This window comes from Peromyscus maniculatus, chromosome 2 (assembly GCF_049852395.1).
Source record: "Peromyscus maniculatus bairdii isolate BWxNUB_F1_BW_parent chromosome 2, HU_Pman_BW_mat_3.1, whole genome shotgun sequence".
Taxonomy (NCBI): domain Eukaryota; kingdom Metazoa; phylum Chordata; class Mammalia; order Rodentia; family Cricetidae; genus Peromyscus; species Peromyscus maniculatus.
This window is the reverse complement of record NC_134853.1, coordinates 110,455,836-110,480,835: the sequence shown is the minus strand read 5'-3', so window position 1 is coordinate 110,480,835 and position 25,000 is coordinate 110,455,836. Positions and strand designations below refer to the sequence as shown.

The window sequence follows — 25,000 nt, the reverse complement described above, 5'->3', positions numbered from 1 at the left end:
CATTAATTTCAAAGAAAGCAAGGCAGCAAAGAAAGCAAGGATGTGTGAGAACATTGGGAGGGAGAAAGGGGAGAGAGAAATGATGTAATTGTATTTACAATCTCAAAAAAGATTATTGAAAAAATTACAAAGATGGCTGGCTCTACATCCAAAATCACAAGTACAAATTATCCACCCTCTGACCCTTTTGTCCAGGGCTCTCTTGACTGCCAATGGCCACATCCACTCTTCAAACTCCCTGAGTCCTTCAGCTTCCTGTTTTCATTTCCTGAGTCTATCAGCCTTTCCTATACAAGATGATAAGCCATTGGATGGCTGATCTAGTCACTCCCCAGCACCCTCAAATCCACTTGTGTTTCTCAATGTGGCATTTACACAGCAAACTCTCACCACAAGATCAATGCTATTTTGGAATCTAGAAGGGTGAGTGCAGAGTCAATGTTAACCATTCAGATTATTGTCAGAACAAACATACAGTGTCTGATCTCAGGACCTCACGAAGTCCCCTCAATCTTTTTACTTGACTAACTCTGTTCCCTACTCCCCTAGGTAAGTGTTGGTTTCAATAGGCTAAAAATGCATTTCTGTATCTACTGAGGAACCTTACTGAGGTTTGTCCCCTTGTTTAACATAGACAACGTAATTTCTTCTGTTGCTTGAGTTTTTCTGCCTTGCCCACAGTCAGGACAAATCTTTGTCACCTGCCAGTCCCACAGCTGCTCAGACCCAACCAAGTAAACACAGAGACTTATATTGCTTACAAACTGTATGGCCGTGGCAGGCTTCTTGCTAACTGTGCTTATAAGCTTAAATTAGTCCATTTCCATAAATCTATACCTTGCCACGTGGCTGGTGGCTTACCGGCATCTTCACATGCTGCTTGTCATGGCGGCGGCTGCAGTCCGTCCTTCTGCCTTCCTGTCCTTTTATTTCTCCTCTCTGTTAGTCCCGCCTATCCTTCCTGCCTAGCCACAGCCGATCAGGTTTTATTTATTGATCAATCAGAACAACTTGACATACAGACCATCCCCCAGCACAGCCAAGTGCAGACCATCTCAGACACCTGCACTCAGGCCCATGGTCCTAATCATCCTCTATGCGGACCTGCTGGGTAATGCCACAAAGAACCCAAGAAGGGCTCCCACAGGACATACAGAACATCCCACAGCATTCTTCTTCATTTCAAAAACTGATGTTTCAAGAAGAGGAAAATCAGAAGCTTATCATAACATAAAGTGATTTTTTTCAGATTTCCCCATTCCCCTGAGACCAGTAAATAAAGATGTTCCCAAGGCTCATCCAATGTTCTCTTAGTTGCAGAGGTTCACTTTACTTATATTACTCTATTTATACAAGGACTTTGAAAGCTCTGTTACCAATCCAGATCTCTCATGAAAATATCAAGTCATCATTTCCACATTGTCCGAAAAGTACCTCAAAATCACATAGCCGGCTGAAGAGATAAGAAGAGTGCTTGGTATACAACCATAAGACCTAAGTTCAAATCCCCAGAAGCCATGAAAACTCTGGCATGGTAAAGGACATCTGTAATCTCAATGTTCCCACAGTGAGATGGAAGGCAAATATATAAAAATCCCTGAAAGCTCACAAGCCAGAAAGCCTGGTCTATACAGCAGCAAAATCCGAGGCTCTGTCTCAAGCAAGGTTGAATGCAAGGACCAGTATTCAAGGTTGTTCTCTGGCTACATACATGCCATGACTCACTTGTACCCATATGCAAATAAAAAAGACACATGTATACATACAACATTTTTTAAACCCAAGCCACAATTAGTCTTGCCCTTTCTATCTCTGCCTCTCTGTATCTTCCATACACACACACACACACACACACACACACACACCTTTTTTTTGTATCTCCCCTGCACTAAAACACCACCCAAGTTCAAGTCCTTGAGACAGAAACCTGGTAGTCATCCTTGCCCCCTCCCTCTGCCTCACCCAATCCATCAACAATATCTACCCACATTATCTCCTAATCTTCTCTAAAGTCCAATCCCTTTCCCCTGTTCAAATAATGAACAACAACCTGTTCAAATAAGGAAATTAAAGCTGAGAGAGGTCAAGAGATTGCATAATATCATACAACTAGTAAGCGGCCAAACAAATTCAGACTCTCATCTGCCTCCCAAACCTATATTTAAAATTAAAGAATTTTGCTCATTGGGGGAAGATTCTTTTAGGTCAAAGACACCACTAGGAAACACAGATGAGACTATGGCAGCTGAAGAACAGGCAGGAAGGTCCCCTACAGCCAAGTAAGGAAGTGTCATCCTCATCTATTGCCAAGTCACACGTGATAAAACCCACAGCCCAGGAGTTTAAAAAAAAAAAAAAAGCAGAAGAGGATGGCATCACATCAGACCCAAGCGTGATGCCAGCCTAAATTTCCACCAAATAGATCACTAACTAGCTTCCACATGAACTGTGAGCAGCAGAAATGAGGTGTTGGGATCTGGTAACTACCTGCTGAGAGCAAAGAGAACATGTTCAAGAATGTGATGTCTTCAATGGCATCCTAAGGAGCTTTCTTTTTAATCACCAGAAACAAAGAGAAACTCACCCTCTATGATAATACAGGTCCAGTGCCTTCATTGTCTGAGAATGATAGACACAGTGACTTGACTGGCCTTAGCACTGAAGAGAGTGGAGACCAAACCACCAGGCCCTCCAGAGACATTCCTTCATAGGCCTGTTTAACTCGGTACCTGTGGGGCACGTGTCTGAAGACTCCCAAGAGGGCTGGTGGGAGTGCGTAATGGGGAAAGGTGCTCATTCCCAAGACTGACTATCTGAGTTTAACTCCTGCAGCCTCATGGTAGAGGGAGGGAATGGGCTCCTGGAAACTGTCCTCTGACCTTCACACATGTGTACCCACATGCATGCACCATGCACACACATAACATAAATCAATATGATTAAAAATTTATAAAGACCCCAAAAACCTCCCCTGAAATTCATTCCCTAGTAAAGAGTTGATCTTCATTTATTTCAAAGTCTTTTTGTAGGGTATGTTAATTACTTTTTAGTTATCAGTGTGACGACAAAAAAAAAAAAAACACCTAACAAGCAATTCCAGGGAGAAGTAGTTTATTGTGGAATACAGTCCATCCTGACAGGGAAGGCATAGTGAACAACTTGGCCTGTGGCAATGAGGACTTGCATTGGTCACTTCTCACAACTTAGCATATCAGGGAGCATAAGTAGTTATCGACAAAGTGCTACCACCTCCCAAAACAGCACTGCTGGCTGAGCCCGGTGTTCAAATTCATGAGTCTGTGGGGGGCATTTCACATTCAAATCACCACAAAGAGCTTTGCTGGAAATGCTGAGTCTACCTCAGGGATCAGAATAATGAGGATGATGCAATAAGAATAGCTAACATTTTTGAACAGTTGCTAAAGATCTACACAGGACTAAATGTTTTTCATACTTGAACAAACTTAGTCTTTACAACAGTGAAGGTGGGTGTCACTATTTCCCATTTTTACAGACATGAGAGGGAATGACCATAGTAATGAATCTTTGTAACTGATAGGCTTGATTAAGCATTATAAATGTAATTCTAGATGTGTCTAAAAAATAATCCAAGTTCGTGGCCAAAACGTCTACAAACTTTTTAAAGATCTTCATTTTTTTAAATGTTTTTTTTTTCAGCCTGAACAATGTGAGACCCTGTCTCAATTTTGTTTTTTTCTTTTTATTTATTCTTTGTGTCTTTCACATCAAGCATCTCCATCCCATTCATTTCTGGACCCTTCACATCCCCCCCTCTGCCCTTGCAAACTCCGCCCCCCCCAACAAAATAAAATTTAAGAGAAAAAAGAAAAAAAGAGAGAAGGAAAAAAATTATTTTCATCATGGAAGCTGTAGTGTGACACAGTGAGTCACTCAGTGAACCCTTTTATCCATTTATCTTCATTTGCAAGTGTTCATTATAAGGAGTCATTGGTTTGGTTCCAGGCCTCTGGTTTTTGCTACACTGTCGAAGCTGGGCCCTCACTGGGACTCCTCTTGGTTATCCTGCGGTTGTCCTGTGGCATGGAAATCCTGCAGCTTTGGGTCTGTAGGGCCAGTTCCTTCACATGCTCACAGATGGGGTAGATGTTGGGATGCACCAACACATAACCCTGGTTCTGGGCCTGGGTAGTTGCAAGGTTGGTCAGCCCACCTGTTCTCCCCTGTCTTCGCCACCAGAGTGAGGTCTCCTGCTTTGTCCTGGCTAGTGCACCTCTTGCATCAGTGAGGAAGGGGCAGGGCCAATTCTCCTGCTTTCATGTCCTCAGTGTCAAATCTACACTTACACACTGGGCGTCAGCCGTACTGTGTTGCCCGGGAGTGGTGCAGGGGCCACTCTCCTGAGTGCTGCAGCTGGCGGGGGGGGGGGGGGGGGGGGCAAAGGCAGCTCTCCTGCTCTTGTGACCTCAGAGCCAGCTCTCCAACCTGCACCAGGTGTTGATGAGCAGGGTGAAGGACATCTCTCCCCTACCCATGCTACCACATAACAGATGGCTAATAGGGGCAGCTCTCCCACGCTACAACTTCAGGGCTGGCTCACCCACACCTCCGCCAATGGTGTTGGCTCTATTGTGCTGCCCATGTGAGACGCAGGGCCTGCTCTCCTGAGTGGTACAGCTGGTGGGGGACAGGGCCAGCGCTCCCACCCTTATGATCTCAAGGCCAGCTCTCCCCTGCCCATATACATTTATTTTATTATATGTGTATGAGAAATGTTTTGCCTGCATGTATGTGTGTACACCATGTGCATGCCTGGTGCCTGTGTCAGAAGAAAGTGTCAGATCCCTGGAATTAGAGTTATAGATGGTTGTGGGCTGCCACGTGGATGCTGGGAACCAAACCTGGATCCTCTGCAAGAGTAGAAAGTGCTCTTAACTCCGGAGTCATCTCTCCAGTCCTAAGATCTTTATTCTTTGTACTCACAGTGATGAGCATTCAATTCCTTGTACACAGAATTGTTTTTCAAACTTAAAGCATAAAATGAAAGAAAACTGAATTCAATTCTTCGCTTTCCTTGTGGCCAGGAAAGGACAGAATCCCTTTTGATAAGTGGGTTGTTTTTGCCAGAGTTCCAGAAATAGGGGGCCTGGGAGGGAATGCCAGACTCAGAGCCTGAATCTCTGGTCATCATTAGTGCTGATTGCTAAGTATTTCTGTTTTACTCACCCTTGTTTGGGGCGATGTGTCTAGTTCTGACTAACCAGTTATATGAAAACTTGTTTCAAGGGCTAAAGAGATTCCTCTGCAGTTAAAAAACACTTACTGAACTTCTATAGGACTTGGGTTTAGTTCTCAGCACCCACAAGTCTCTGGCCTCTACAAGCACTGCACAGATGCAGTGTACAGATACAAATGCAGGCAAAACACCCATACACATAAAATAAGATAAAATATAATGTGTTTCACTTCTGTTTTAGGATTTCTGTTGCTATGAAGAGACAACACGACCACGGCAACTTTTTTTTTTATAACTAACTTTATTTCACATACCAGCTACAGATTCCCCCATCCTCCCTCCTCCCACCCCCAACCCTCCCCCCCAATCTAACCCCCACTCCCACTTCCTCCAAGGCAAGGTCTCCCCTGGGGAGTCAGCCCAGCCTGGTAGACTCAGCCAATGCAGGTCCAGTCCCCTCTTTCCTACATCAAGGCTGAGCAAAGTGTCCCAGCATAGGCCCCAGGCTCCAAAAAGCCAGCCCATGTACCAAGGACAGGTCCTGGCTCCACTGCCTGGGGGCCTCCCAAACAGTTCAAGCTAATCAACTGTCTCACTTATCCAGAGGGCCTGGTCCAGTTTCATGGGTGCTCCTCAGCCACTGGTTCACAGTCCATGTGTTTCCACTAGTTTGGCTATTTGTCCCTGTGCTTTTTCCAGGGTCTCAATATCTCTCACTCATACAATCCCTCCTCTCTCTCGACAATTGGACTCCCAGAGCTCCACCTGGGGCTCGGCCATGGATCTCTGCATCTGCTTCCATCAGACACTGGATGAGAGTTCTATCATGACAGCCAGGGTGTTCGGCCATCAGATCACCAGAGCAGGTCAGCTCAGGCACTCTCTCAACCATTGCCAGTAGTGTACAGTGAAGGTATCTTTGTGGATTTCTGGGGACCTCTCTAGCACTCTGCTTCTTCCTATTCCCCTGGGGTCTTCATTCATCATGGTATCTCCCTCCCCATTCTCCCACTCTGCTGCTGATGCAGCTGGGACCTCCTGCTCCCCTAAGCTCTCTTTCCCCTGACCCTTGCCCTCCATTACCCTCCACCCCCAGTTTGCTCATGTAGATCTCATCCATTTCTCTGTTGCTGGGTGATCCCTGTGTCTTTCTTAGGGTTCTCTTTACTAGGTAGACTCCCTGGAGTTGTGAGTTGCAGTCTGGTTATCCTTTGCTTTACATCTAGTATCCACTTATGAGTGAGTACATACCACATATGTCTGCAACTCTTATAAAGGAAAAACATTTAATTGGGTGGCTTACATTTTCAGAGGTTTAGTCCATGGTCATCATGGTGTGTCATGATGGCATGCAGACAGACATGGTGCTGGAGAAGGAGCTGGGAGTCCTACATCTCGACCCACAGGTAACAGGAAGTGGTCCGAAACACTGGGCATGGCTTGAGCATATATGAGACCTCAAAGAGTGTTTTCTCAAGTCCCCTCTTATTTTACAACTATGGGGGGGGGGGGTAAAGAAAAAGAAAAATCAGGGAGATGTAAGCAACTTTGCCATGACATGCCTTAGTTGAACATGTACTAATAACAATTTAAAGACTCATTAAATTAATCTTTTCCCAAGATCTAGGGTATGAAAAAGACAAGTTTCAAGAGGCTTGTGAGTGGAGCAACAATAGTGATAATAAAACAACTTTAAATAATAAATCTGAAATACAGAAACTACACCAGTCTGAACCTTAGATCCCAGGAGTCAATTAGCAGATCTAGAGAAGACTGAAGAGAGTGGACTGGGAAGGTTCTTATGACAAAAAAAAAATGATATGTAAGGTGATGATGGGCTGTTAATTACCCTGATTTAACCATTCATGGTATCAAAACATCATACTGGGAATGATAAATATTTAGAATTTTTGTCAACTTGACTCAATAAAAATAAGTCAATATTTTTAAAGTAAAATGGCAGGGATATCTGATAAATAACAAATCTGAGTTTAATCACAAGAAGTCAAGGAGCAGAAAGAGTGTGGGCTCTCGGCAAGGTCCAGCCTGGATTTCATCCTCAGCTGCATCGGGTGCTACTTATATCATCCTAAACCAATATCTCAGCCTTTTTAACTTTGTTTTTTCATATAAAACAAAGGCAAGAATACCTCTTTTAGAACAACTCAATGAGTTATCGTAAAAAGAAATTTTCAGCATCAAGTAGGTTTATGATCCGAAGCAGCTGTTAGTACGAGCAGCCGAAATTCTACGAGACTGTCCATGGCCTATTTAGCACTACCTATTGATCACTTACAGTCTGACTTAGCACACAGTAAGCCTCTCCTGGATGCCACATGTGCTCTAAATTCACAGAGAAGCTCCTGTTACCTATGTGGTGGAGGGCACGTACTCTGCAGCCCCACCGTGTAGCAGCTGTGTGACCTGGGAGAATGTATTTCCGTGAGCCCAGTCTCTTCATCTGTGAAAAAGAAAGAACAGCAATACCTATCGCACAGAACCATTGTGAGGATGACGAAAGAAACCAGCGCATATCAGTTCTTTGTCATAAGCACAAACACAGGCCAATGCAACGGTTATTGTTTCCACAGTATTGCTCTGGACTAAATAAACAGATGAGGGATTTGCAGGCTGACTAATATCCAAAGACAAAGCAGGAAGTTGGCCAGATTCTAGGTGATCTGATGAAAAGACAGCAAGCTCACACCCACAGCCTTCTTTATACAATTCGCACCATGGAAATACTGATGTCTAGGCTGCCTGGGCCTTCAACGTGCCTGTAAGATTCAGCTCTATTACCCATGGCGGTGGGATGTGGGGGTGGGGTTCCTCAATACTTCTGTAATTAAAAATCTAGAAAATGCGAGGAAGTGTTAAATATGTTTTTAAGGGTTTAAAAAAAAAAACGAAGGTCATACACTGTAGTCTAGGCAGCTCAGGAATTCATTATGTAGCCAAGACTGGTCTTAAACTCCCACAATCCTCCTGCCTCAGCCTCCCAGATATACCACTAGTTTTTGTTCATCCTATATTGCCATAAAAATGCAGTTTTCTCTAATTCCATCCCTTCACTTCATTCACTAAATGGATCTTCTGCTCCAGGGAACATGGAGGGCTCTGAAGATAAAACAGGAAGTGACTCGGCAAGTAAGACATGGTCTGTGCCTTCAAGAAGCCACAGTGTAGCCTTAGTAATTTCAAGAGTGCTAGAAGAGGTAACTCTGAAGTTTTTTTGTGGGGGAGAAACTGTTAAAATCTTCAAGTTTCAGTGAAAGAAGCAGTAAGTCTATTAAGGTCACAAGTACAAATTTACTAGAAAGTCAGAGGTAAGAGTAAGGGGATGGATTCTCTTTACCCGGCTACCAAGGCCTGCCTTGCTTTGAGAGCCATAGTCATCCCTTAACCCAGACTCAAGTAGACCTTATTTCAGAACACAGCTAGTGAAATGTCAGCAGCTATCCATAGGATCTTAACTAACCCAAGACAAGGTTCCTGATAGTGACTGATGCACTCTAATATATAAGGCTGGTGATGACAGATGGCATGTATGAGCTAAAAATAAAATCCCTGGGAGGTTTCAATGTGAGTATAATCATAAACTGTCCTAGATGGGATAAATTCACTGCGGTCACTGACAGAAATGGAGCATTTTAAGCTCTCCATTAAAATCTCCTAAAATATAAAAAATCTCCTAAAACACATATTTACACTGGTCTTAGGAACCCCCAACCATAAATCTATCTTTGGTGCTACTTCATAACTGTAATTTTGCTACTTAGCATTGTCTCAGTTCCTAAGACCATCAGAAATACCACCAGTTGAGAACTGCTGCCCTAAAACTTCCTTGAAATGTATGTGGTGATGGGGGTTGGGAGGTGTTGTTTGCTTGTGCTGGGGATCAAACATATGCTCTCATAAATTAGGGGTACCTTAAATAATATACACCTAGGCTTGCTATAAGAAGACCTAGTCTCCAGGATTTAGGAGCCTTCCAGAGCCCTGGTAGGAAAGCTGCCAGTTGCAAATTCAGAGCTTTAGTTTTAAGAGGCTTTGGACACAATTGTCTTTAGAGAAAGTTCAGACAAATTAACAGATTGTTAAGAAAGTTCACAACAACTACACAGTGGAGTTATCTGGGGTTTACAAAAGTCACCAACTCAATCCCAAGTTTAACATATTTATGTTCATTTTATAAGCATAACTCTTTGGGAATGGAAACATTACGAGCCCAAGTTTGGAAAAGGATCCAACTCTCACTTCACTTGATGAGTGAAAAGAGGGAGCGATAGAAAACCTGGAAACGAGTCCCCCTCGGGTTTCAAAAACAGGCGAGGAAAGCCTGCAGCCGCTACTGGAACTGCCGCTGCATTCCGAGCAGAGCAGCACAGGCCCCTCTGCCCTCCGCTCAGTCCGCCTCTCAAAGGAGGAAGAAGAAGAAGCAATTGCACAACCCACAAACCAGAGGAAGGAGAGAGCGCACAGGAAGGGGGTGGGGGTGAAACTCGGTGCTATAGACTCCGAAACAGGATGAAGCCAGTCTATGTGAGGTTCAAGAAGCCCAATTAGACAGAATGAACGAACATCCAAGTGTTTCCTGGAGTCACTCACTCAGGACCACATCCTGATTTCACACACCGTGGAAACGCAGAGAGGAAAGCTGCACAATGCAGACAACTCTCAATGCTCCCTCTGATTTTCACTTGTCTGAGCCGCTCTGACCTCCCTCCTTGAACACCTGCAGGGCAGACCCTGGATCCAGCGGTTGTGAAGCACTTGATAGGCAGTACCAGGTTCCCCAGCAAAATTAGACAAGCAGATCGACTTGACAAGCTGCACGAAGCAGACAGTGCCAGGTAGTTAGGTGCCAACAGCCCGGAGTGGTTATTAGAAGATGGTTACCTCCTCCAGTTGTCTGACTACAGACTCTGTGCTGCCAGAAAAACTGCTGCGGCAACAGAATTCAGCCAAAGCAAGCACTGTTCCCCTAAGGAAACATCCAGGAGGCTCTCGCTGACAGCCTGCTATTTGCTAAGTGGCCACACCGGGCACTGATGGCAACACCTGTTGTCAGCTAAGGAGAAATTTCTAACAGGGTTTTCACTTTTAACTGGATTTGAGCCACACTGCACCTCTTCTTTGGTTATCAACCAATCAGAATGTCTTTGGTAGCCAAGTTCTAGTGTGCATCACTCTCCTTCCTATCAGAGAATTGTAGAAAGGAGGAAAACCAGAACAGGGTTAGACTGCCCCAGCTCTGTCTCTAATGGACGGCACAGGCCTTTAGCTAACCAGGTTGCTTCTCTGTTTTCCCTTTGAACCATAAGTTGGGATGCTCTAAAATGTAACAAGGTTGTAGAAGGAATCATGGGAGAAGAGCTAGGCAAAATGTTATAGAAGACATATATATATATATATATATATATATATATATATATATATCCTTAAATGTGTATGTGTGTGCATTGTAAGTGCGTTTATACATGCAATTTTAGATACATTCTTGAATGGCATAAAAGACACAGACTTGGCAATCATCTGGTTAAGTGCTTTGTACAATATATTTTATCGTTTAAAATTGTTTTTATGTGTGTGGTTGTATCTCTCTGTCTCTCTCTGTCTCTCTCTCTGTCTCTGTCTCTCTCTCTCTCTCTCTCTCTCTCTCTCTCTCTCTCTCTCTCTCTCATATATTACATGCATGTGGGTGCCCACAGAGGCCAGAAGAGGGACACTGAACCCCTGTGAGCCACCTGGGTATTTGGGACTATGGATGTTTAAAAGCAAACTCAGGTTCTCTGCAAGAGCAGCAAACACCCCTAACCACTGGGCCATCTCTTCAGAACCAATCTGAGTATTTTAAAGCAAAAAAAAAAAAGTTTGAGGAGGCAGATGGTATCTGAGTTATTCAGATTTTTCTTCCCCACGTCCTAGCTGTGGAATCTATATAAGACTGACTTTTAAATTTCTGTGAGGTCAAAGGAAATTATTTTGAGGAAAACTTAGTAACTAGTTAGGTGATATTACTCTGCTTGATGTTAGTGTTCCACGTATACTGTGCAATCTATAAAGCACTTTCAGGCATTATTTTATTTCCCTTTCCTCACAACCGTATGAGTATGTATCCTTTAACAGATAAGGGTGCCTGCTTCTCTTCTGCCCCTACTCCAGGCTGTAGCACTTTTGCCTTTATCAGCAACAGTTGGCCCATGGCTCTGGCTGTTGTGAGAGCCGGTCGGTCTCTGTGTGGCCTCTTGTGTAAGAGCAGACGGTTACCGGAGGGTGGCCTACAGGAGGAGGTATGAGGGAAGACTCCTAATTGCAGAGGACAATTGAAGCATCGTGCCTAAAGCACCTTTGGGCCATGCATTGAGTTGGAAGGGCTCTGTGTCTTTGGTTAATGCCACAGGGAGGTTTGTATTTACACAGAACAGAAAGGAACTTTCCCTAAAGTCTCCAGGCATTCCACTGAGAATGCAAGTACATTTCATATGTAGCAATAAACTGTGTGAGAACTTGCATTCGGTCAAGGTTGTAGTTTCCTGTCTCCCCAAGCTACCACATGTGGTTTCCAAGCAGTCAAACAGTAATCCCAATTGTGTCTAAGGAAGAGTTGTGACTCAGGAAAAGCCCTCTAATCTATTTAACCACAGTGCTTGAGACTGAAAAGAAGCACAAAGCACGTTAGCCTAGACATTAGAAATCATTTAGAAATGCCATTGGGAGAGATTTAAAGAACAGAATGGGAGTACTAAGACTTTAATAATAGTAGATGGATAAACAACATTTGTTGAGCCATTGCAGAATAGCAAGCATATTGCTACACCTCTTGCCAGAATTACTTCACTGGAATCTTATAGCATCTTTATGAAGCAAGGACTGTGAACATTCCCATTTTCAACTGAGGTCACTGTCAAAATAGCCAGCAAAATGACAACAGAGGGTACACTTGAGGTTAGACTAATGGAACATTCTTACATGCCCATGCCTCCCCGACCTCCTCTCTTCTGAATGCTCTCCCACATATCCTATCCCACAACTCAAGGCATTTACACACTCCATTCATTTGTTCCATGGCTGCCTAACAGGGTTTGATGACTGGTGAAATCCCAAGAAATCACTGAGAAAAAAAGGATGACCAAAAAAGAAGCAGTGAATGAGATTTAACTCAAAGGGCTTGAAAGTTACCTATGACTCTAAGAAAAACACATATTCAAATGATGAAACTGAATGCAAACTCTAGATATCCCAATGAGGAGCTTTAACTGCTAGACCAGCCTCATGAACAGACACTGTAACTAAGAATAGAAGAGATTATTGCACTGGACAGAAGGAAGGGGAATTTGTGGAGAAATGCAGGGTCAGGAGAGGTAGCAAACGTGAGTAGGAGCTTTGGCAGGTGTGAACTTGTTTCCTGTTGACCATCTACTGCTAGGCATGTAGTCTACAGTTAAGGGTAGTTTGTTTCCCAACAAGACTCCCTTGGAGGAAACCAATTTATATTTGCAAGTGACTATCAATTAGAGATTGCTTCCGGGTTAGGGAATGAGAGCATGTGTCTGCTTTCCCTTTCAGCACTGCTGCAGACCCATGGTGCTGTAGAAGCAGCTGACATTACTACAACTTGCAGGCAACAGGAAGTCAACTGAGACACTGAGTGGTATCCCGAGCATAAGAAACCTCAAAGCTGCCCCCACAAATGACACACTTCCTCTAACAAGGCCATACCCACTCCAACAAAGCCATACCTCCTACTAGTACCACTCCCTGTGAGCTTATGGGGCCAATTACATCCAAACCACCATACTAGCTAATGTTTCACAATTATTGAAGATAGTTATCACTATGTCCTGTAACTCCTACCATTTATGCAATTATGCATAAATGCAAATTGTAAAAATTATGCAAATTATGCAAAATTAAAATATTTAATCAACTTAGTCAATACAACTCTAGATTTTTTTCATCTTCCCTTTTTTTAAAGAATTGTTTTATATTTTTAATTATATGCCAGGGGGGAGGGTTGTCTTTATACATGCATGCCTGCAGAGGCCAGAGGTGTCAGATCCACTGGAGCCAGAGTAACAGGTGGTTGAGCACAGACATGTATGCATCAATCATTGTTCTTTGCTCTGCTGTGGATGTAATGTGATTACCTACTTCAAGTCCCTGCCATTTTGACTTCCCCTGCTATGATGGACTGACTGTACCTGGAGTCAAAAGCTAAACACACCCAGCTTCCCTTAAGTTACTCTTGCCAGAGTAGTCCATCACAGCAACAGGAAAATAAACTAAGGCATATATCTGGAATCTCATGGCAAAGAACAGTGAAAAACAGGGTTTGGGGATCCAGATATGGATATGGTGGTGCACACTGGTAATCCCAGCACTTGGGGGATGAATTAGGGGATCTGGAGCTTAAGACTATCTTCAATTACACAGTAAATTCATTGACAGCTTGGGCTAGTGTGACCTTATCTTTATTTAAAAAAAAAAAAAGATTAAACAAGTTTATGGAGTCTGTTATATCATTTAGTAAGTAAAAAGCAATCAGGCCCTGTCAGCCACATGTAAGACACACTGCTAAAAAAGAATGCAGAGTGAAAAACACCTAAGGTATGAGTTACACTTACAATTTACCATACATTGGAAGAAAAACTGATACATATCTAAACACAAACCCACCACACAACTGTCTAGATGGCCTTAGACAAATGGCCCAGAAGCGATTTGCAGTGCAACTCTTCAAATGGCGACACCAACCACAGAACCAGAGGGAAGTTGCCACCATATTCTCTTGAGCTTTCCTTTGTAACATGAGGAAGTTTAATGTTAATAATTCTATGTCTTATGACAATGTTCATTAAAGTATTTATTTTTATATTCTCTAAAAAGCCTAGAGGAGTCTACTAAGGCAGGTAGACACTGGGCGGTGGTGACTCACACCTGCAATCCTTAGGAAGCCGAGGTGAGAAGATCGCCTCACAGTCTGCACGCCACAGTGAATTCCAGGTAAGCCTGGGCCATGAGTAAGACCACTAAAAGAACAGCCAAAATAACAATTATAGGTTGGCATTACTGCTTCTGACTGCAAAGACTTCCGAGCAATGCCATCAGGGTTCAGCATGAAAAAAAAATATTCTTGCTGACTAGCATTGAGGAAGACAAACAAACAAACAAACAAAAAACCCAACTAGCTGGAAAGTGGGGAAGAAAACATGTTTTATGCTATCAGTCCAGTGTAACTGGCACCAATATCTTCATTCTGGGATCATGACTTTGCTTCACAAACAGCAAGTGTTGAGAACCCTTATTCTTCCATCATCAGGTACAATTTGCATGTGCTAATCAGGTGTGAAATGTCAACTGACAGAAGAGAATTAACCTGAAAACATCACCGCACATGTGACTTCCAGCTACCCAGTCCTCTCTCCCCCGCCCTCTGCTTCATGCCTCTGAAATGTACATGCCCATGAAAGGAGCTGTAAGAATGAGATAAAGAAAAAGGGCAAGTGTAAATGCACTCCATAAGCATCAGCTCTTGTCCCCACTGCTATGGCTCCCACTGTTCTACATTTTTCTTCTGCCAGACTCATTCCCAGAAGGGATGTTACAGGTAGAGATCCCTGTGGTGTGTGAAGGACTGGGGGGGGGGGGGGGGGGAGGCACAGCGCGGGACGTGGATATCAACAGCAGTACTTACTGAGCAGTCAAATATTTATATTAAAGTCTTTTTTATTTGAAAATATTGTCAACCTAGAGATTCAACAATATTGCTTCTATTACCGAGCAGACTCAGCTAAGTTTAAAATAATAGCACATTTCCAGAAGCATAACAATATAGGCAGCTGCAAATAGTACAAAGGTCCTGAGTATGAGACATGAATCACTGAGGTTTGGGAGACAATGAAATGAAACATAAACAACAGTGTTTCCAATCCCAGGGGAGGGGAAGCAGGATCATGTTTTAAAATGGGCAAATCTCTCACTTACCAGACTATAGGTTTTTGAAGGCAAATGCAGGCTTCATTTGGATCAGTACCTTAATTAATATGTGCCCAACATCTGAACACTGCTAGATTTATAGACAATCAAGTACTACACTACAATCAAGTAGACATAATTCTCCAATCAGAACAGTTCCCTTATTCAGATAGTTCTTAATAGAGAAAAATATATAAAGACAGCAAATGTGGGAAAGCCTTAAAGTAATTCATACTCCATTCATCAATATCAGTGCTTTTTTATTGTTGGGAGGGTGGGGGTTCTAAGAATAAGAGACAGCCTGTCCTGGTGCTTAAAATTCATGGAGAATAGAAAACTCTCAATTGAAAAAAAAAAAGTTAACCGAGTTTAGCCAATCACCCTGCACAATATAGATAAAGGTATAAATGCTAAAAAAATAAAAAAGCAATCTAAAGTTTCAAAAATCACAATATGAGCTTTATAGTCCCTTATAACTATAATGAAGAAAAAGACCTTAATTAAAAAAAAAAAACAGAATTACAATTCCTTTATAGAAAGTATTGCAATTGCATCAAAACAACAGCATAGTATGAGGAGTATCCTAAAACGCCACTGTAAACAAATGCCCAAGGCATGTGCACATAGCTGTGGCAATGTGTTACCAAATCGTGTATCTTATGGACAGAATTGAGTAGGAGAGTTGAAACATTATCATTCTTGTATGCTATGTAAAAGAAGAAGTCAAAATTCAGGTCACTCTTGCGGAAACATCACAACTTTGGGGGAGGGGATTCAAAGATGCCTGCGAAACTTTCTTCAATGGAACAAGGCCAAGGTTAACATCATGGCCACCTTACCACTGTGTCTGTTGTGGACTGGGACCTGCTGGACTCGTGCTCCGCTCTGGGAGCCCTGCATTGGTGGCCAGGGGAGCAACAGGGAGCCTGGGTACAGTGGGGAGATGAATTCCCAGTGAGGTGTGGACCAGATGTCACGTGTTCATTAATGTGATATGCAGGCAGATCTAAGGCCACTCTGCCAGCCCCTTCCAAGAGCAGTTACGCACGGTCTGCTTTTTAAAGACAGGAAGTAATGATGTGAACTGCTGATATCTGTGAATTAAAACATTTTCGTGAATATTATAAATATTGGTTATATGCCCATCAGGGCAGAAAGGTGTATCATTCACTCTTCTACATCTAGCGTCAGGTCAGTTCCTGAAACATTACCAGTATCCAGCAAATATTTGGTCAACAAATCAATATTCGTGTGAATGAAGGTTTCATCCCCCAGAGAAATGGCAGATGGAATTTGGGAGAGAAAATCGGAAAAATAACTTTAGATACTCCAAGTCAGACCATTTATTTCTTGGCTTCTCCCAGCCAAGCCCAATAAAACTGAGCTGGCGGTGATCTCACCACAGAACCTGCTCAACAAGTCTTCTCTCGAGTCAGACAGGTCTGACAACTTCTGTCCAACACAGCAAACTAGGCTCACAGAGCAGGTCTGCCCTGCTAAGTTAGAGCTGATTACCCACCGTGGAGTCTGGCCAGCTGTACTGAGATCATGGCATACTGAGAAAGTTGAACTTCAGCCACCCATAAATTAAAGTGCAGGAGCAGGGCTACTCCCTACTGCTTCTGGATGACGTTTTTGTTGGTTTTTTTTTTCCCCCTCTTAAAATGAAAAAGTTGCTTTTGAATCTGTGAATTTTCTTAAATAGAGAAAAACATAAGTCAAATGGATTCAGCTTTTTTACGGCAAGCAGTCATCAAATGTCATTATTTGAAATGTTTTGATCTTCTTGGAGTGAGAATCTAGAGAACTTCCTGACCAAGGTGCTTTTATATTCATCTCTCAACAAAAATCCCGATTCAGAACTTGGGAGAATTTTCTACAGCCCCTCTCCTTATTCAAGGGTGGGCATCTTTCTGCATGTTAGCCCTGAGACTTGGAAGACAACTTTTCCTCTGCCCCTTCCCAGCCCAAACACAGACAGAAACCCCAGGGGTGCAGGTGTCCCGCTGACTCCCAAAGAAAAAAAAGAGGGCTGGCAGGGATTTCTGCTTCAGTTTCCTTGATGACAGTGAAGTCATTTTTAGGTGAAGGATGACGTTGGATTGGACAGTTACTTGGGTTGCAGCATTTACCAATTATTTTGCTCTGTTATAAATGAGAATAACTAACTAGCAAGATTAAACGACTTGGGGGCTCCTCCCCTCCCCCAACGTCTTCCTGTCTCAGCCACTATTAAGGTAGGCACAGTTGAAACTAAAAGAGTAAATTCCAAACATTTGTTATGGTTTTACATGAAGAGATGTTAAGATGTCACCACTGTTGAAGATCTGATTCACCCTCTGACACAGATTCACTGCTGAGAACAAAGTTCCAGTTTTTCAGTTAAACCTTTGACGCGGGAGCACAAAGACAATGTATGTAGTGTGTTGATTTCACACATGAACAAACTATCACAGTTCCCTATGTGCTTTTACATATATAAATCCACACTTTGGGGATTAAAAAACAGGGAAATTCTCTTGTAGAAGGTAGCTGTGCTTTTTTTTTTTTTACAAGTCTTTAGACATTTGACATTTGTTTTATTTTTAGCTTAGCAAACAAAGTAATGGGTTTCATCGTGGTGTTTTTTTTAATGTTTTTCATTTTTCCAAGCAAAGAGCAGATTGTGTAGCAACTTACTCTGTGAACACATTCTTCCATGTGGTTCAAAGGACAGCAGAAAAAGACCACACATCTGAGTCCAGCCCTGAAGGCCCATGCTCCTTCCAACGATGACAGACTGCTGTGCTGAATCACAGTATGTCACACAGGAGACTTCGTGTCTAAGGCTGGAAGAAGAGGGGTACAAATGCTTTTTCTGTTACCATGGGATGCGCCTAGTAGTATAACCTGCCTTCAATTTTGTGCATAGAAGAATGGAGCGGGGTGGGAAGAGATGAAAAACCATTCCGTATAGCGGCCTTTTCCTAAAAGAAAAGAAGCAAAAAATGTCTTTGGTGGCCCCATGTGACATTTTGGTGTTTTACATAATTCTACTTCTCATAAAAACATAGGTAATCTTTTTTTCTTTCCAAGGAAAAAATAAAGTGCACTGAATAATGGAATCTAAATGAAGTACCATCTGTTAATCTCTCTCTCTCTCTCTCTCTCTCTCTCTCTCTCTCTCTCTCTCTCTCTCTCTCTCTCTCTCACACACACACACACACACACACACACACACACACACACACAAATGTTAGGAGCAGAAAACATGCAAACATGCAACATAAATAAGATTGGGATCTGGCATCTTTTTTCATTCATACTTCTACTGAAGATGTTCAAAGTTCAGAGAAAGCATAATCTGTCATCCTTCAGCAGCAGAATCAGAAAGATTTTCCCTGGGCATGATCACAGGCCCTGCAGTGGAACCAAGCACAAATTTTTGTTTCTTTCTAAGCAACGTTTCCCTGTACGGAGAGAGTGTTCTGGGCTGCAATGCTTGTGCGATATTGTCAAGGAGTTTTCTGAAAACAGTGTGACAAAGACTTCTCCGCAAATACACGAAAGGACAATCTGTATTCTATCCTGTCTACCATCATCCTCTCTGGTCCACTTGTTTTCTGTTTTCACATTGGGTTCTTCCTTAGTAGACAATCATGTCCTGGAAACACACAGAACTGACCAAGAGAAGGCAGAGGAAGCCAAGCAGCTGCTACTGGCACTAGCAAGATGGAAAACTGGATTAAAACTGGAAATCCTGGGGAATCCCCTACTGGCACCCAGGACTACTGTGTGGGCAGGGAGGTCAGAGAACCTCTTGATCATTCCAGCTTTAAAGTGTTAATATTATCCCTGGCTGTCTGACAAAAACATCATCAAAATCAAGCCAGATGACAAGAGAGCTTTGTGTCATAGTAATTTATAGTTTACATCTCTACATTCAGGTGAATGTGGATTTGCAGATATTAAATACCCAGGTCCAAGGAAGCGTACAGACACACCATCATCTCTAACCACCTGCTTCCTCTTGCATAATGAGGCTAAATGGACTAACAGGCAATTTTAGGAATCACGGGTACAGAGAATCCATGTACATGAGCAATGGTACTCCATTTACTGTACCCTGTGTGGTTGCTTGGCTTTGTACGGTTTATCTTGCCCTACTCCTTTGACAGTCTGATTTTGCTCAGGAGCGCCTTCTCAACACATAGGTACCACCCCCACCTCCAATTGTAGTCTGGAATGGGATGATGGGCAGTTTGGAGTCACTTGGCATCATCATGAAACAGCAGCAATACCTTAAACTTGCCATTCGATTATTCTAAGATTCAGTTTACTAATTTGTAGAGATATGGCATTATTATCTACAGTGAAAGATTCTCATAGGAATTAAAACAGGATTATATGGTTATACAATTCCACCTTGGTCACCACAGTTAAAATAACATAATTTTCTAGTGTTACAGTAACAAAGGGCAACGAACTGGGTGGCTTAGGAAAGAGAGATTCATTGTATCACAGCTCTAAAAGCTAAACATCAGAGTCAAGGAGCCAGCAGCCCAAACTCCCTCTCCAGGTTCTTGGGAGGGCTCTCCTCCAGACCACCCTCCTAGTTTGTGGTAATGTCTTGGCTTGAGACATAACTTCAATCTTCAAGTAGTATTTCTACTTGTGTGTCTCTATGGCCCAAACTCCCCCTCTTGCAGGACACTGGTCATACTGAATTAGGGCTTATGCTACTCCAGTATGACCTCATCTTAAGTAATTACATCTGCACTGACTGAGGACCTAGAGATCAGGGATTCAAAATGCCAATAAGGGAAAGAAGAATCACAGTTCAACTCCACAATTAGAGTGAGAAAACTTTGAGGGCCTAAAATTTTGATGAAATTCGTTTAAGTGCTGAGACCTCAAAGAAACCATACAGCAGGCCATGCTTCAATTGCTCAGCCACATTTCTAAGCTGACTTTTTAAGAGAGTATATGAGTTCTCCAAATATCTATTGTATTCTACCATTCTGCTTTAATTTCAGTTACCTGTACTTCCTTATTCCAAAAGTGCAGAAAACAATGCTGGCCTCCGTCTCTCGGAACCTTACACTCAACAGTTCATAACAACACTGCTACCCATACAAATGTTAAGGTTCAAACAAAAAAAAAAAAAGATTTTTACAGTTGAAACACAGCCAAAACAGTGGCAGGTTGCTGCTTGTAAATGGAGAGGTGAGTCTTATTCCCACACAAAGGTGAGTAGGGTAAAGACAGAGAGAAAAAAATCTAAATGGATACAAACAGAGAGTGGTACTGAAGGGGCCTGAGCAGGTCCTTGCAGACAGAGAGACAGAGAACAGGCAGACAGACAGCTGGGAGGGTGTGTCCAGGTAACCTGCTAAGACAAAATGCTCTGTTCTAGGCACGTTATTAGTGATCAGCAAGAAGGTCTAGTCTTTGAATCTACTTTTGAATCCTTATTCTTGGCCTCTACAATTTAGATGTGATTTTAAGTTTTTGTTATTTAAAATATTTTAATATGTTGTTTCCTAGAATTATTTAGCTAAGAAATTATAAATTATACTGACAATAAATATTGACAAGGAAGATATTGATGCTCTTCCTATAAATTTTCTCAGATAAATCAATATCTCTTCCAAATCAAGCCCTATTCCAAAATAATGAAGTTAGCGATGAGATCACTATTTCTTGAGTACTTCACATGCATTCACTATGCCAGACAGTGCTTGTGTACCAAGGGAGGAAAAGAATCTTTTATTAACTCTAGAAGTACTTAAAGTACAATAAATGGCACAAGCATACATATATACTAACTTTACCAAATGATGAATTTATTCTAAACACCCTGTCATTTCAAACATATTAGAATTGAGCTTTTGATGTAGGCCAGCTTAGAATGCTTACTTGGCCTGCACAAGACCCTGTGGTTACACCCTAACAAATAATAAATATATAAATAAAATATACCATCATAAAACCACCCTTGGATCAATATAACATGAAACTAGGAGGGAGACTAGGAGATGTCAAAGACTCATAGGAGGCAGGAAAGAGGAAGAGAGAGGAGAATAAGAGAACATGAATATGGTTAAAATATATATGTGAAAAAAAGTGTCCCTGTGAACCTCGATCTATGTACAATGAATATAGAATGGTAAAGAAAGTAAAAATAAAGTATATCAGAATTATTGGCCTTTATCACTAGGCTACTCTCTTGTCATTTCTTTTCGTTTTGTTTTGATTTTGGTTTTATTTTTGTTTTTGTTTTGAGACAGGATCTCTCTGCATAGCCCTGGCTATCCTGGAACTCACTCTGTAGACCAGGCTGGCCTGGAAATCACAGAGGTCCACCTGCCTCTGCCTCCTGAGTGCTGGGATTAAAGGCATGGGCCACCACTGCCCCGTGTTCTTCTGATTTCTTTAAAGAAGAAATTACATCTCATCCCATATCAAACAAGAAGCCATTATATTTGTCTGTCTGTATCATACTTGTTAAAGACTTAAAAGGAAAAAGCAGTATTATCAAAAAATATATAGTTTCACTATAGCCCCTAAACTGAAAGTGATATTCATCCCCAACAGAGATCCTTAGACATGTCTAAGGATTAGGCTACATGGTCTTCCAAATAAGATTTGAAAGACAACGTAAAACACACGTCACAGATAGTTTGAGTTCTACCTTGAAGAAATTTATCAAGTTTATCCTGGCAAAAATATTATTATTAAGTCCTATAGATCCTTTATGTTTTGAATAAATTATATGAGTAAGTGAGCGAATGAAGAAACATTAGGGAATTCAGTGGGTTTTAGTAACTTGAATTTCACATCTCTCCTCTAGGTGGCAAACTCAGCCCTCCTACACAGCACGGCGTTTCCTGTGCCCTCCAGAAGTAACACGGAAGCCAGGCTGGAAAGAGACATGTCTTACCACTATGACAGTGTCAAAGCAAGCAACAGTAAAGTGCTCCCAGACATTACCTTATTATTTACATCTTTAAGCTACCTGTCAAGACGAATCACTGTTAATAGAAAACCGTTAAGAAATACGATTGTGTTAGCAGCATAAAGAAGAAAATTGGAAAGGGACTTTTTAAAGCACTTACGCAAGATTCTTTTTAGTGCTTTCAATTTTCATGCCCTGCTCTTAGGAGAACATTGCCCCAAGTTCATTATTATTACCCCACCTATTCATTTCCTCCGACTGTAGAAAAAATTAGTTTTACTAAAAGCCTGCTATTTTAAATCAAGCCCCAAACACGTATTGTTGTCTTTTTTCCAGACCCACTCTGAAATCAAAGAGTAAAGCTGAATAGGAGCTTAATGTGCTATCCTGTAAGTTGAATACAGAGTAATGAGTGAGATAAAAATTCATTCGATACTTTGTTCTTATTTCCTTCCAAACCAGGATATGATTCTATGCTTGATTTAAATACTATCCCCCAGTCCCCGCTTCCCTTTGTGGTAAAACAGTCTCTATTTTCTTATACAGGAAGTAAAGCTGGAAAATATCTTGAATGTCATGAAAGCTAAAGAGCAGGCAAGTTAAAATTAATCTAGAAGCACATGGAACAGGAACAGCATGAACTAAAGATGCCCATCCTGTTTCTAAAAGAGGGGGCAATACGTAAAAAGAACGGTGACATATTCTAGTGTGACAGTTAAATTAAGAGCATGTAAACAGCTCTTGCTGGAACTAGAAGCCAGTGTAGATGATACAAAGCAGGTAAAGAGTCCTGCCCAAACATGCCAGGCCAAGAGTCACCTAGCATGGGAAAGGACTGGTGGGGTAAGTGCTGAACCGGCACTGCAGCTCTTACCAGCTAGTCCACCTTATAGAATGTATCTAAGCCCTTTCTTTCTTCATGATCCCACCCAATAAGCTGCAAGCGGATTGTTCAGGTACAGGAATCTAATTAAAACTTCTAGCGCATTTATAATTATTTCTCTAATACACGTTGAGCTCACTCGGGGCCAGGCCTTGTACTAAAAGCCATGAACAGCACAAAGATGGATAAGGCATGGCCCTTGCCCTTAGAGGCAAGTGAAGAAGCCAAATATGTACACAGATAATTGATGTGCTGCACTGAATTTTTAGTTTGTTTAAGGGTTGCTGGCCTTCAAGTCCCTCACATCTGGATCAATGGTAACTTGGCCAAGCAGAATCCAGACATGGTATTGCCTTCTTCTGACATTTCAATTTAACCTGCTTGATCAGGTCTCTAAGCAACTAGGCCATGGAAATTGATCCCAGGTAGATATGAACATCTATGATGAAGCCAGAAGAAACACCATCTATCAAATGAATGTATGACTACTGTTATGAAGAATCAACTACAAGCCATTTTAAGTAAACTAAGATGGCACCTAAATAATCATTAACAAATGAATGTAAACAAATTAGAGAAGATCTATAATTTTGAAAGAATGGAATATCTATACACATAGAGCAGCAGTAAACAAAACAGCCAAAACAAAACCATTTAGGATACAGACTAACTCTGCCATCTGTTGCAACTGAAATACTATTTCATTATACTGTCAGAATTATATTGACCCAAACTAAATTTTTCATAATTTTTCTTTTGTTGATATTTGGATTATTTATTTTAGCTACTAATTTTCTTCTTATGACATACAAATGTACAATGTGTAAAGATTTTTAATTTTGGCCCTACGGGCTACTGGTTGTTTGAGACCCTTTCTCAGTATCCACTTTTATAAGCACTACCTTCATATGGAAAGTTTTCCATTTGATTAGCATATGCACAGTATACTTTAAACTGAAAAAACAGAAAAGTTAATTTGGAGCCAACTTATGAGATTAAATGGGCTGCCTGCCTGCTATCAGCCCACAGTAGATCTGCTCTCCTTTGTCGTTAGTCTTCATCATGAGAGAAAGAAGAGAAAATAGAGCTAGGAAGGGGTTTAAAAGAGATGTGGAAAGAACTGAGCACCTCTTCCAGTGGCGGGAATTAAAGTTGTATATAAAATGAAGCATTTATAATTGTTACTAAATCAATATACCCAAAGGATGCTCAATCGTACCACAAGGATACTCACTCAACTATGTTCATAGCAGCGTTATTCGTAATAGCCGGAACCTGGAAACAACTTAGATGCCCCTCAACCGAAGAATGGATAAAGAAAATATGGTACATTTACACAGTGGAGTATTGCTCAGCTGTAAAAAATCAATGATATTATGAAATTTGCAGGCAAATGGATGGAACTAGAAAAACATCATTCTGAGTGAGATAACCCAGACCCAGAAAGACAAACATGGTATGTATTCACTCATATGTGGGTATTAGGAGTAAAGTATAGGATTAACCAACCTATAATCCACGGCCCCAGAGAGGCTAAATAACAAGAAGGGCCCAAAGAGGGATGCATGGATTTTCCTGGGAAGAGGAAATACAAGAGATCTCTTGGGTAAAGTGGGGGCAGGAGCAGGAGGTGAGATGGTGGGATGGGCAGGGGAGGTGGGTTGGGGGCATGATGGAGGGGGAGAGTAACGAAAGAGATATCATGAGGTGGGGGGGCATTCCGGGATTAGGGAGAAACCGGGTGCCAGGCAAATTCCCAGGAATCCACAAGGATGACCCCAGATTAAGACTACTAATGGGAGTGGAGAGGGTGCCTGAACTGGCCTACCCCAGTAATCAGATGGGTGAATACCCTAACTCTCATCATAGAGCCTTCATCCAGTAATTGATGGAAGCAGGTACAGAGATCCACAGCCAAGCACTGGGCTGCTCCAGGAGTCCTGCTGAAAAAAGGGAGGAAGGATTGTAGGAGCCAAGAGGGTCAAGG

At 42.0% G+C, this 25,000-nt stretch overlaps 1 long non-coding RNA gene across 8 annotated transcripts in view; it reads right to left on the bottom strand.

Annotated features, from left to right (window-relative positions):
- The window catches only part of LOC121827286 (uncharacterized), a 122,042-nt gene that overhangs the window by 59,745 nt on the left and 37,297 nt on the right, over positions 1-25,000 (bottom strand). For 5 of the 8 annotated variants that reach the window (XR_013049186.1, XR_013049187.1, XR_006069487.2 and 2 more), the window contains 3 exons: positions 17,873-18,159; positions 7,586-7,676; positions 6,519-6,711 (listed from right to left, as the gene is read on the bottom strand). This is a non-coding gene — a long non-coding RNA (uncharacterized LOC121827286). The remainder of the gene's footprint in view (positions 1-6,518; positions 6,712-7,585; positions 7,677-17,872; positions 18,160-25,000) is intronic. The other 3 variants (XR_013049192.1, XR_013049190.1, XR_013049189.1) reach the window with 2 other exon arrangements.